The sequence below is a fragment of the Melospiza melodia genome, chromosome 8 (genome assembly GCF_035770615.1).
Source record: "Melospiza melodia melodia isolate bMelMel2 chromosome 8, bMelMel2.pri, whole genome shotgun sequence".
In the NCBI taxonomy this organism is placed as follows: Eukaryota; Metazoa; Chordata; class Aves; order Passeriformes; family Passerellidae; genus Melospiza; species Melospiza melodia.
The window spans coordinates 36,089,995-36,103,203 of NC_086201.1; the positions used below are offsets into that span (position 1 = coordinate 36,089,995).

Sequence of the window (13,209 nt, forward strand, 5' to 3'; positions counted from 1 at the left end):
CCATGCTTCTTCTTGCAGTTTTTCTATACCTGGTCTTCTGTTTTTAATTTTCAGTTTCTGCCTCATAGCATTAGAGGATTGGCCCCGGAAAAGGGAAACGAGTTGGTTTTTGCCATAATCATCTGATGGGTCTGGAGCAGTGTATTTAAGCATGGCTTCCTGGAATGGTTCAAAAATTCAGTCAGGGCTTCAAGAGGCCCTTGTTTCACATGTTATAGTGCACTCCAAAGTACAGCCTTAGGGATACCATTTTCCAAAAGAAACACATTCCCAGTACCTCTGTGGGAGTTGATAGTGACCAGAATTATTACAGTCCCAGGGCGGTTTTGTGAGAGGGCATGTTTCTTCTGTATTTTCTCCTGCCCATAGCCTGGCTCTTCCATCATTCCATGCAGATTTAGTACCAGCTCTTTCCTTGTGTCTGTTAAAACATCTAGCACGGGATCTATATCCTCCCCATCTGGGTCCAGGGCTTTAACAAAGGTCCTGAATCTTTTGGCCATTCTTGATGGATCATCCCAGTATTGTCTAGGCAGAAATTTCCAGGTTTCTAAATCATCTCATGAGAGACATACCTTGATTTTCATGAGACTCAAAGGTCCTGTTGCCTACCATAACAGTGACTGAATGACCATCCCCCAAAAAGATGTTGAGCTTCCTCCCAGCTCCTGCAAACGAGTCCAAGGGCAGCTTTTGTGGTGGGTTTTCTCTGTAATGGTTTGTTGTGTTATCCCCTATGTAATGGTTCAGCCTCAGTTGTGCCCTCCTATCTTAGCTGTCTGTCTTGTGTTAAGCCTGTTCCTTGATCTAGGATGTTCCCTGATCCTCCTCCCATTCAGCTGTCAATCCCACTTTGTACCAACCCTTCAGTCTAGAAACTTCCCTGTCAATCCCCTGTTCCTCAAAGCTCTATTGGTCTATGCAAACCCTTCCCCTGTTCCTCCTCATTGGTTCAAACATTGTAAGACCCGCCTTATGCTCCTCCCCACTCCTTCCCCTATTGGTTGAAATTTGTACCCTCCCCTGAGCCCTCCCCATATAAAAGTCCCTGTTCGCCTGTTTTCTGTGTCTTTTGTCCCTGCACTCTCCACGGAATAAGGCTTTCCTTGGAACCCATACAGAAGAGGTCCTTCTTGTCCTTAACTGCACTGGCAGAATTCCAGCACCTTGCCACAGGGGAATGCTGAATGGTGACAATACCTCGGCTTCCCTTCTGCCTTTGGTTCTGTACTGGGAGTTCTTCCACTTTCAAGTTCTAGAGAGGAAGGGGGCTCAAAGGCACAGTTTTCTCAGCAGTATTTACCAGGGAGTTTGACTGCATTCCCTGTCCTCCCTCTTCCCATGACTCAAAAGGAGCAACCAAGCCCTCCATCCTTTCCTCATTCTCTTTATATTTAAACACCTTTGTCCTACGGAACATGCAGAACAACACTTTCTTAGTCCTGCCTTTCCTTTTGTTTTGCAATCTTTTTCCAGAGCCAATGCAAAAGGATCCTTTGGGGCCAAATTAAAACCACACTCCTGCTGCAATTCAGGGTGATCCTTCAGATAAACAAAACATATTTAGGTACACAGCTTCATCTTCTTTTCATTCTTTTCACAAAAATAATAGTAACCACAGCACGGTATAATAACTCAGGGTTGCGTTTATTGGCTTCTTCTCCCTGTCTTCAAATATATAAAGGAGCCGCTATTGATCAGAGTATTTGTTGAGTGTTTTCATAGTCTCCGTGCCCCCAGGGCCTCTCTTACCTTCTTCCATTGTTTCAATAGGCATCCCAGGGGGTTTGGATTTATTGGCTTGCTGGCTGACACCCTCTCTTGGACACCCACCCTGGTCCTTTCTTTATCTCCTCTTACACTCTGTTGATTTTTAATGATATTTGAATTCCCAAACTGAAATGTTTTTTTTTTCTCGCCTCTCCTTGCTCTTATTATTTTTACACCAGAATTGATACACACAGGGCGTCTTTGGGCTCCCCTGCACCAATATTCTCTCCTGCAACTGTGGCAATGTGTATAAGTATAAACAAAAGGACTACACCCCTACACAGGAAACAAGGGATCAGAGTCCTTGCAGTCCTGCAGCCTTCCTGAGGCTTCTGCGTCACAGGTGCCTTCAAGGCTCAACTGCAGAACTTGTTATCTTGGCGCTTTCCTGAGGCATCTCGCTTTAGGGTGCCCTCGAGGCCACACTCTGGCATTGTTGTGGTGTGCTTTGAGTCTTTACTTGTTGATTTTGTTACTGTATTGGATTTTCTACGTTTGAATCGGTTCATTCTATGTGGCCCCGTATTACTTCCCAAATGGTTTCCCCCTAAGTTTTATACTCCCCCTTTCCCTATCAATCACCCTTGGGCCTACCCCTATTTCCAGACCCTTCTCTGTCACTCCAGTTCTTAGCCTGTCCCTTTCTCAAGCTGGTACTGGTCATGTGTGTTAGACAGTCATAGAGAAGACGAACCTGGAATGCCATGGGAGGACACCACTGTTTAAGTTACGCTGAGAGACTGGCACAATTCCCCATGGTTCTTTGCTTGTTAATGTTAATGTTAATGTGCTGTTGTGAATCGACTGCTGTTCATCCCCCAGTTACAGAAAGTTCTGTACTCCCCCTTCCTCCATTGGCTTTCTCTGAGAGACCCCTGCCACTCCACTCCCCCATTGGTGTATCCTGTGTCACCTCACCTCAACTCCACCCTTGATTCCCTTCCCCACTGGATAATTTGTACTCTGACCTCTCCTACCATCCCCCAGTTATATACCCTGGCCCCCCTGCTCCTGGCTCTTCTCCCCTGGTTCCCTTCAGCGGAGATTGTGTTCCTGCTTGTTCCTGTTTCTCTCCTCACCTTTGCCCCACCCGGACCTCTGGATCTTCCCCCAATAAACCCTGCTGGATCTGCCATGCAAAGAGTCCTCTCATTTTCTCTGGTGAGGCTTTGATTACACCATCCGGGCTCAGGCATCTGGTGGGTTGGGGGAATTGTCCAGGCAGCCCGAAATGGAGACGCTTTTGGTACTGCAGGCACCCCGACAGCACCTTCCTGGGGAAGCTACTCTGGGCACCCACAGCCATGCCAGGCTGGGCTCTAGCCGAACCCCAATTTTTACACTGCTTTATCCTGAACTACCATTAACTTCTATTGGACAAGATGGCACTGGCCACATGGCCGGATCTCCCATTTTGAATGCTGCGGTGCAAGATTCTCCTGCCTTGGCCACTCAAAAAGGCATCTGGGATGGTCCTCCTCCATTCCTTTCCTCACCCCAACCTCCAAGCCCTACCCCTGCCGCGGGTGCTGCCTCCGCGTGTCACAGACATCTTTTCATGAAAATCCTTTCCTTAGGATTTTTTCCTCCTGAGAAGCTGTGAGGCCTCAGGAACAAAATGTAAATAGTGGTTATCTGCTGCTGTGGAATGCAACAGGCGGGTCTGTGATTGGTCTCATGTGGATGTTTGGAATTAATGGCCAATCACAGCCCAGCTGGCTCAGACTCTCTGTCCCAGCTACAAACCTTTGTTATTCATTCCATTCTATTCTTAGCTTAGCTGGACTTCTGAGATGAAACCTTTTTTTCTATCCTTTTAGTATAGTTTTAATGTAATATATATGATAAAATAATAAATCAAGCCTTCTGAAATATGGAGTCAAATCCTCGTCTCTTCCTTCAACAGAACACCCCCGTGACCACCGTCACATCCGCGCTCTCCAGGCCTTCCGGGAAATGTTGCACTGTTCAGCCAGATTCCTGCACAGGAGGGATCTCCAAAGGAAGCTGCGGCTGGATCAGACCTGGAGGTTCCGTGTTGTAAGGACGGCCTGCAAGCCCCAGCCTCAGGCTGGAGCAGCCCCCTGAACTCATTGTGCTCATTGTGTGTGGCCGGCAGCTGCAGCCCCACCCAAGCCGTTCTCTTCCCTGGGCCACGCGGGCTCTGCTCCAGGCTCCTGTGGGCCCCAGCTGGATGCCCATGGAGCCCTGGCCAGCAGGTGCCACACGGGGATTTTGTCAGTGAAAATGTTCATTGAGAAGTGAATGGAAAAGAGGTTTGGCAAAGGGTGGATTTGAATGGTTGTTTTTACAAACTCAGTCCTAACAAATCCGTGTAGGATGGGTTAAAACCCATGTGCACTATCAGATTTTGCACATACCATAGAATGATAAAGTGGAGCAGCTGACAAAAGTCAGAAGGATAAAAATTGATCCACAGCACAGAATTTGATCAATGGTTATATTGTAAATTATGGCACAATGGAAATTCTTTTTTGCATCACAAACCTGAGGCTGGCAATTGCTCTGAAAGACGTGGAACGGTATTTTCACACAGTGTTCCCAGTGCCAGCTGAGGCTTAAACAAAACCATCCTGGCCTGACATGATCCCTATATATCCAAAGTAAGAAAACACTCTGGTCAACTGATAAGAAACTAATAAGCTAAGCTGCAACCTGGGGAGTAACAGCTCTATACTTTTACCATCAATGTTTTTGGCTGAGGTATCAGTGAACGGGACATCTCCAGGTTCAGAGATGGCAGTAAATGCAGGGTTATTTATTATAGGGTTAGCTTTTGTAATATTAACGTGCCTGGAGTGGGGAGAGGGATGAGTGTGTGTTCTTCCCTACCCTCCTCCCCATTTGTTCTTTCCCACAGGTGTTCAGTGGGGTTTCTTTCAATAGATTGGTCAGCACAGGGAGTGAGACTGCTTTTAAAATGTTTTACAAGAGTTGCAATCTGTGAATTAAGCAGTTGAGTTGCTTTTAGTTCAGGGTTTTAGCAGGCTTTTGCTACTCACCCTGGAGCAGTTCACCTTAGAAATTTGCTCCTTTTATTCCAGTGACTTTCCTTTTGGACATGATCAAGTTCTGCAGAAAGCAATGCCGCTGCCTAAAGCCTTTCTTAACAACCAATCACTTTTTAAATAACCAATCATCTTTTTAGTGGCCAATTTCTCCTTATCCTTTTTTTTTTTTGATCAAGTGCACCCCAGAGGTAGGGAGGCAACTACTACATTAACCGAGGAAGAATACAAAAATATTTTCCCCTGAAGTTTTCCTATAGCCCCCAGAGAGGAAGCTGCATGATAAATACCTAGGCTTGCATAGGGACAACGCCATCTCCACAAGGCAGCCGCTGCAGAATTGGCCTCACGATTAAAACTGCCAATTCTAGTTCTCCACAACAGACCACAGACTGGTGGAGCTGCAGAATTGGTTTCAGGACTGAAACCCGCCATGTCTGGCTTTTAACAACAAAACACACAAAGCACAGGGGCATGGGTCCTCTCCAAACAGGAGCTTTTCAGCTCTGCACAAAACCCCACATAGACAAAGAATTAAATCCCTAAACCCATTAACCACGATATCCACAATTCCTTCAGAGAAAGATGCTCTCAGACTTCCAAGCCTACAGAATAAACTACAATTCCCACAACTCCTTGAACAATTGAGGATATTTTTGACAATTCTCCCACCTTAGGGATAAAGTGTAAGGTGGATGGAGAGGCCCCTGTGTTTACTAGGAAACACACCTCCTCTCCATCTGAATCCACCTGGAAAGTTAACAAGGGCTCCGGTGTGGTGTGTCCCTGCTACAATGGGAACCCCTGACACATCTAATAGTCCATCTCCATTATCCCCTGGACTTCCTCCTCCTGAGGGTCCAGCTGTTTTTGTGAACATTCCCACTTCCAGTGTCCCTCTGCCCAGCACAGAGTACACTGATTCTTTCCCAGCTGCTGTTTGGCTTGGCTCTCCCCTGCTGCGGAGGGAATGCTTCTGCCACTTCCTTGTAGCCGACCCTGTCCCTTCTATTATGGGGCACCACTTGGGTCCTGGGGCCCTCAGGGGCTGTAAAAATTCTGCCATCGCCTTTGTCTTTGCTTTCTCCTTTTCAGCATCCCTTTTTACGTACCCTTGTTGTATCTTTCTAAGCACTTCATCCAGGGACATATTCTGCCCTTTCTCTAGTCCTCCCTGATACTGCCAGTGGGTACTCATTTTCTGCAGCTCAAAGCCATTCGTCTTTCCAGTGAACCAAACAAAATCCTTAAAAGAACATCCTAATCTTTCCACCAACAATCTGCATTTCCTGGATCTTCTTTCCTCCTTGTTCTCAGTCTCTTTATTACACACCTTATACCAGAGCCAGTCCCTGTCCTGCCAAAGGGTCCAAATGTGGCCCCCAGGTCGTGATTCTCCTGCAGGGAACAAGAGGGCAGAGCTGTACTTTATTGGCCACTAAGTTATCTCTGCCAGGGGGAGGACGGACCTTTTTGGAATCTACTCATTTGTTCAGTTTCCTTTTGTAACACTGACTGGACTTTCATTCCATGAGGGCTTTTATTCCTTTAGAATTAGGGTGTTATCATCCATTCACAGAAAAACATTTGCAACCCCATGGAAAGCCATTTTTTTGCCTCTGTTACGTTTTCTAAAGTGACTCTCAGTGGTTGACATTAAGGCAAATAAGTTACTGCTTTGAGTTGGAAGCAAACTTGAAAATCTTTCAGGTTGTTATAAATGAAGAAGGGGATAGTTGGCTCTCACAGTTAAGAGATGAATATTATGTGTGTGCTAAGAGAATTTTTATAGCTGTATAGTTGTGTTATTTTTGCAAGTTCTCTCCATAGTACTCTTTCCCTTCCCCCCTTATTGCTGTCACTGGTTGGGCATTTAGGGGAGGGAGAGCTTGGTACCAGGAGGCAGAGCATGGCAACACCTGACCTCCAATCAACATGTAAGAAAGTGACTTCCACCATTGGATGGCAGAGAAAGAGTTGACTGACAAAACTTTGGGAGGGGCTAAGGGTATAAAAGGCAGACCATCCACTTTGTAGATGAGCACGTGGGCTTTTGGCCATGGAGACTCCCAGTCGTGTAATTTTTCCTTATTCATTCTTGATTGTATTTTTGTTAAGGTTTAATAAGCCTTTGAAATTTTAAAAGTGAGCCTCGTTTCTCACAATGTTCTTAGGGCATCTCAATTAATTTGGGAATTATGCAGCTTTTTTGACCAACTCGAGTTGAGCAATGAGAGGTAAAGTTTTCCTGAAGTGAGGATACTTTATTGCCTGATTCTTCTGTGTTTTCAAGGTAAAGATGTTTTTGTGCTGCGGCAAATTACTTTAATGAGAAAATCATTCCAGCATGGAGGAAGAGCTCCTGACAGAAACCAAGTGTTGCCCGCAGTTGCTCCAGGTGCTCCTGCCATCAGCCCCCAGTGCTCGTGGGCTTTGGCTCCCTGTGGCACAGAAGCCCCCCGGGGGCACAGGTCTCTGGGGCAGGAGACGGGCACCAGCGCTGCCAGGGCTCGGGGGGTGGCAGCTCTGCTTGGGCAGGGACTCTGCCCCAGCTGCTGATGGCAGCGCTGCCCGGGCCCCAGGGCTCAGAGCAGCATTGGTGCCCGGGCCCACACGTTCCTTGTGCGAGTCACACCCGCGGGTTTAGGATGGCCACGGGCCGGGACGTGTCCCAAGGAGGCCGTGCCAGCGTCCCTGGAAGGGCCCGTGCCCTTCCCAGCGCGGCTGCGTCGGCAGCCCTGGGGGCTCCTTCTGCTGCCCTGAGCCCGCAGAGCAGGGCAGTGTTTGCTGATGCTCTGAGCCCTTCCTAAAGATCCTGTGGGGCTGCCTTGGACACCTGGGGCCAGGCATTCCTTCCAGCCTGGGCCGCTTTGGCTGGGCTGGGGGCGGCCCCAGGGCAGGCGGCAGTGTGTGCAAGGCCCCTTGGTGACACGGTGCAGCACGGTCACCGTGGCATGGAACGGGACAGGGTGTCCTTTGTGACACGTGGTGACATAGGAGCTGGCGGTGACAAGAGCAGGCCACAGTGCTCGGAGCACACGACAGGCAGAGCGGTGCCGTGAGGAGCCCCCGCACAGCGCGCTCGTTCATTGCTGACCTGGACTTTTCCCTTGACCTTAGTGCAGCCGGTGACCTCGAGTCCAGACCACAGGACTCGGTGGCCCGTGGCCTTCTCGGGACTTTTCTTTTGCAGGACCCCTCAAGGGCAGACCGCGGGACTTGGTGACTCGGAACTTTTCCGAAGGAACTGCCATCCTTGCGGCCAGTGTCCTCAAGGCCCGACCACTGGACTTGTCTACTCAGTGCTCTTCCAAGGCCTCTCTCTTGCAGGTGCCATCGACAGCAGATTTTGGGAGAATGGCAGAGAAACGCCAAGGCCTGTTCAGTAAGAAGAAGGACAAAGATTCTTTAGCTGCCCCAGCAAAGCAGCGTAACGCGTCACCAAAGGTCCAGCCAGTGAAGGAGAGTGAGTGACAGAGCTGGGTCTCAGGGCTGATGGCTGCAGCCAGCTTGGCCCCATCCCATCCCATCCCATCCCATCCCATCCCATCCCATCCCGTCCCATCCCGTCCCCTGGGGACATGCCCATGGATAGGATGGAACAGGGGCAGGGCAGACACCCTGCAGTGGCCGTGCTCCATCCCCTGGGCCATCCTGGGGCTCTCCCTGCCTGGGCAGCGCAGGCCTGGGCTGTGCTCTCCGGCCTGTCCCGCAGCCCCTCAGCTCTGTCTGTGCTCGCTCTTTGCCAAATGCAGAGAAGAAGAAGGACGCTGCTGGTGGTGGCTTCAGCAACTCACTGAAGGTACCTGGAGCCACCCCAACCTGGGCTGGGCCTGCTGTCCCTGCTCAGCTGAGCACTGCGTTAGGAGCACTCCATGGAATGTCCCTCTCTTCTCTGCTCTTTTGCAGAAGTTCTTTGCATGTGGAAAGACAGAAAAGGAGGATCCGAACAAATACAGGCCGCTTGATTGTACCACAGCATCAATTGAATGCGCGGAATGGACTAATTACATACTGAAGGCTGACCAGGTAACAAATGAGGCCAACTCAGATACCTGAGTGACTGAGGTCATAAAAATAATGGATACTATTCCCACGTTAACTACCATTTATGCTCACAATTTATTATTCATTGATATTCATGTTTTATTATCAGAAGCAATAAGCAGCCATTGCCCATGGCTGGAGGCCTTCCAGGGTCATGCGGCCATCAAGCCATGTCCACTTGCCTGCCTCAGCCTTTGAGGCCAGCACAGTGTGGGGGCAAGGGAAGCACTTCTCTGGGGAAACTGGGGAATCTCCTCCCTCAGGAAGCACTCCCAATTTTCCTCACTTCTCTTCCAGGTGCCAGAAATGGTGAGGATTATGCACCAGAGACTTGCATCCCCTGAGACTGCCGATGTCAGGCTATTCATGAACGTTCTGAGGATGGCTGAAGAGCACCCTGCTGGTGTGGTGCTGACCCTCCTGCGCTGTGCCCCAACATGTGACAGGTACGGGGCACACGTGCCTGCACAGCTCAGGGCCCACCAGCCTTTAGGGCCCATGGCCCTGCACAGCCTGTGCTATGGGCTCTGCCAGACAGGCACAGAGGTCCAGGACCCTGGGGCCCCTCTGTTCCCCAAGCCTGCTGCCAATGCTCCCTCCCTGCCCCTCAGGGCACCGGGGCTCTGTCACCTGGGCCCCCACAGCTGCACAGGGCAGGGTACTGGGACTGAGATGCCCCTGACACAGAGCTCTGATCCCACAGAGCTGCTACAATGATATGGAGAACTATAGGCTCGTCGAGTCCCACAGTGGAGAAGGTGCTGCCAACACTGCTCTGTGTGATGGAGGATTGGCCTGTGCACAGCATGTTCACCTCTGATGGAGATGATACAAATGTCTTTGCCCTGGCTGTGAGTTTCTGGATCTGGGCTCTGCTTGCCCCTCGGTCACCTTGCCAGCAGCTCTCCATCCTCTCCATGCCTCAGGCGCTGGGCTGAACCCTGGGCTAGGGGCAGGCTCAGGGGGCACCAGGCCCGCTGTTCCTGCTGCATCTGCCCTTGGGCCCTGCCCCATGGACACCTCAGCACTGAGCGCTGTCTTGGGCTGCTTCTTTTGCAGGCAACTCTGGTGATCTGGGTGATTATCCAGGTGCCCAAGTGCCACGAGGCAATGCACAAGTATGCCCCCCACCTTCTCGTGACTCTGATAGTTCAAATTTGTGAGAGCACAGCACATGCTTCTGAGGAAGTTGACACCTTTTGGAAGAAATGCCAGGAAGAACACCACCTTAACATAAACCCCAGCAGGTTCTCCATCCTTCTTCTCCCATCCCTCCCATGTCCCCAAGGCAGGAGCCAGGGATCACAGTATGACCTGGGCTTTGCTCTGCATACAGTTTTGCAGTGCAGACTATGAAGGCTCTGCTCTGCCGACTGCGCTGTGAAAATGTGGTCATGCAAATGGCACGCAAGCATGGCTGGGACACGGTGCTGTGTGCTCACACCCAGCACTATGCCGTGGGTCTGCTGGCCAGGTGAGACCCCCTTCTCCCCACTGCCCCCGACATTTGTGCCCTGTGCCCCACTCTGTCCCTGTGGTCATGGGCCAGAGAGCCTCGTCACTGAGGGACAGCCAAGGAGACTGGAAAGGGCTGGGAGAGGAAGGTGCCCACAAGGAGCTACCTCTCAGAGGGCCCTCATCCCCTCCAGGCTGGTGGGGAAAGATGGAATCCTTGTGAGCCAGTTCTGGGAGATGTTTGACACCCATGCCTCAGAGTCTTGGTGCCCTTTTCCTCTTGCCAGGGAGATGCGCCGTGACGTGATCCCGCTGTGTTGTCGCACTGCCATCCACCTGCTTGGGCTGCTCAGCACAGAAGGGCATCGCTGGGATCTGCCCTTCCTGGCATTCCTTGTGGAGGTGAGCCTGGTTCCAGCACTGCCTGGCTGAGCTGCCTCCCAGCTCTCTGTGCTCTCACAGCCACAGCTGCCTGGGACGGCGCCCACGCCCTGTGCTGCTGCCTGGGCCCAGCCCTGTGCGCTTCTGGGCTCCTGCTGGCCGGCTCCCCTGTCACTGCCCTGTGCCTTTCAGGTCCTTGAGTACCTGGACTTGAGAGAATGCAGCGAGAGTGTTCTGGAGATGATGGCAAGGTACCTGCAGAGCGAGTGCAGGGAGCGGCGTCGCCTGGCGCTCAGAGGCCTCGTGGTTCTCATCAGGGATCGCCTGCTGGTGAGGAGGGGGCAGCAGCTGAATCTGCGCTGTGGAAAGCAGCCCCATGGGCGTGCAGGGCTTCAGGAGCTGAGGCAGCTGCTCCCAGCTCTCCTGCCTCACCTGCCCCAGTGCTTTGGGGCAGGCCTTTGGCCTGTGGGCCCTGCAGCAGCAGGGTGGCCTTGCAGTGCCAGGGTGGTGTTGGCGGTGCCGCCGTCCATGGCTTCCCAGCACAGCCTTGTGTTCCACACAGGCCAGGAGAATGTGCATCCTGTCTCAACGGCTTGTGGATGTTCTGGGTGATGAAGATGCAGAGGTGGTCAGGATGTCCCTCTGTGTCTTCATGAATGTTCTCCAGCACAAGGACATCTTGGTAGCCAGCACTACTGCCCCAAGGCTAGCTGAGGCACTTGTACAACTCTTTGACCATGTAAGGCTCTGTGGCCCCAGCCATGGGACTGGCTGCTGCCCAGAAACTTGGTGCCCTGGGCAGTTTTAGTCTTTTACTCAGGGGGGCCTTGAGAAATGTTGGTGAGGTCTTTTCTGTGTCCTTTCCTCCAGGACAACAGCAATGTGCAGCTGCTCTCCATTCAGCTGTTTGGAAAGGTTATAGACTTAGTAGTGGATGAGGGAAAAAAGCCTCTGAAGAGAATCGCGAACCACAGCCTGCTCCCACTCTTCATACACTGCCATGAGGAGAACCAGCGTGTGGCGAATGTGAGTTTTGTGTGATGCTGGTGGATCTCGGGGAGAGGGCTCGGCTGCCTCTTGCCCTGGTACCTCACAGGCTGCAGCCTCCTCCAGGCCTTGGAAAAGGGATGTGGGTCCGGTGCCCTGGGCTGTGGGGCCATCTCTGGGTCTGCTGCTCTCCAGGCCTCTCAGAAAACGCTGCATTGTGCGGCCGGGTTCCTGAAGAGGAGGAAGCTCAAGCAGCTGGTGAAGAAGGGGCAGCTGTCAAAGTTCGGCAAATGCCTGGTAAGGAGGGCCTGAAGCCCCAGGCTCAGGCTGGAGGAGGCCCCTGAGGGCGGTGCTCGGTGTGCGGGGCTGGCAGCTGTGCCCCTGCCCGCTGCTGCAGCCAGAGGCCGCCCGGGCTCTTCTCCAGGCTCCCGTGGGCCCGAGCCGGGTGCCCATGGAGCCCCGGCCCGGCGGGGCTGCGGGCCGGCACCGCGGCTCCCCGGGCAGCAGCCGGCCCTCTGCCCCCTGCCCTCGGGAGCCCTTGGCCAGCGGCTGCTGGCCGCGCCTCAGGGCTCTGCGGCCAGGGGAGGCCGGGGCTGGACGCAGGCAGCGCCCGGCCCAGGGGCTGAGCCCGCGCCAACCCTTCCCTCCTGCCGCTCTCTGCAGCTGGCAGAGGACAGGAGCCAAGCGGCTGAGCACCTGCGCCGGGCCCTGCCCTACCTGGAGAACCCTCAGGAGTCCGTACGTGAGGCGGCCATCAGGTTCATCGGTGAGTCCCGAGCCCGGGCTCTCTCCCCGGCCCGCCACAGCTCTTCCCCAGCCCCGCCTGCTGCCCCGGCAGCGCCGCTGGCACGGAGCTGTGCCGCTGGGGCCGTGACAGCCTCTGTGTTCACAGGCATGGCCGGGCGGTGCCTGAAGGGACAGCCAGCAGAGCTTCACGTTCTCACTCAGGGTGAGTGAGGGCAGCGCGCTGACAGCGGGGACTGCCCGGCAGAGCTGCATTGCCCCGGCACGGAGCTGCAGTCCCTGTCCCGGCTGTGGCAGGCTTTGCTCCCTGTGTGGACGGAGGGTGACATGGGCAGAGCACAGGCCCATTTCAGGGATACTGGTGGGGGCATTCGTGGCCACCATCTTGCAAGGGTCAGCCTCACTTGTGGCCGGTGTGAGAGCAGGGAGCAATGGGCTTAGCAGGACAATCTCCGGGTGTCCGTCTGGGCTCTGACCCTGGTAGTTCATCTCTCTTCCAGCCCTTGAAGCCATGAGCAAAGATGACAGTCCATCCTCCAGTAACCTAGAAGTGCAGGCAATTTTTGGACAAAGATCTTCAGAATTAAGGTCATCTTCTGGACTCAGAGATCCGGGGAGCCAAGAACAGTACCAGGAGACTGTGAAGAGAGGACCATCATTCAGCGTCACTGGAGCTTCAGCCACAGCTGATGCTGGCTACAGCTGAGCCTGTGGGAGGCTTCCATCGCCACTGCCTTCTCCCTCCCTGTTGACAGTTCCCTCCCTTCAGCCCTCAGACTCTCCCCACCCCTTTTTT

At 52.8% G+C, this 13,209-nt stretch overlaps 1 long non-coding RNA gene across 1 annotated transcript; it reads left to right on the forward strand.

The window, feature by feature from the left end:
• Positions 1–8,182: 8,182 nt before the first annotated feature.
• Positions 8,183–8,738, forward strand: LOC134421037 (uncharacterized). Its single transcript, XR_010028502.1, has 3 exons — positions 8,183–8,265; positions 8,555–8,601; positions 8,709–8,738. It is a non-coding gene; the product is annotated as an uncharacterized LOC134421037 (long non-coding RNA).
• The last annotated feature ends 4,471 nt before the right edge of the window (positions 8,739–13,209 follow it).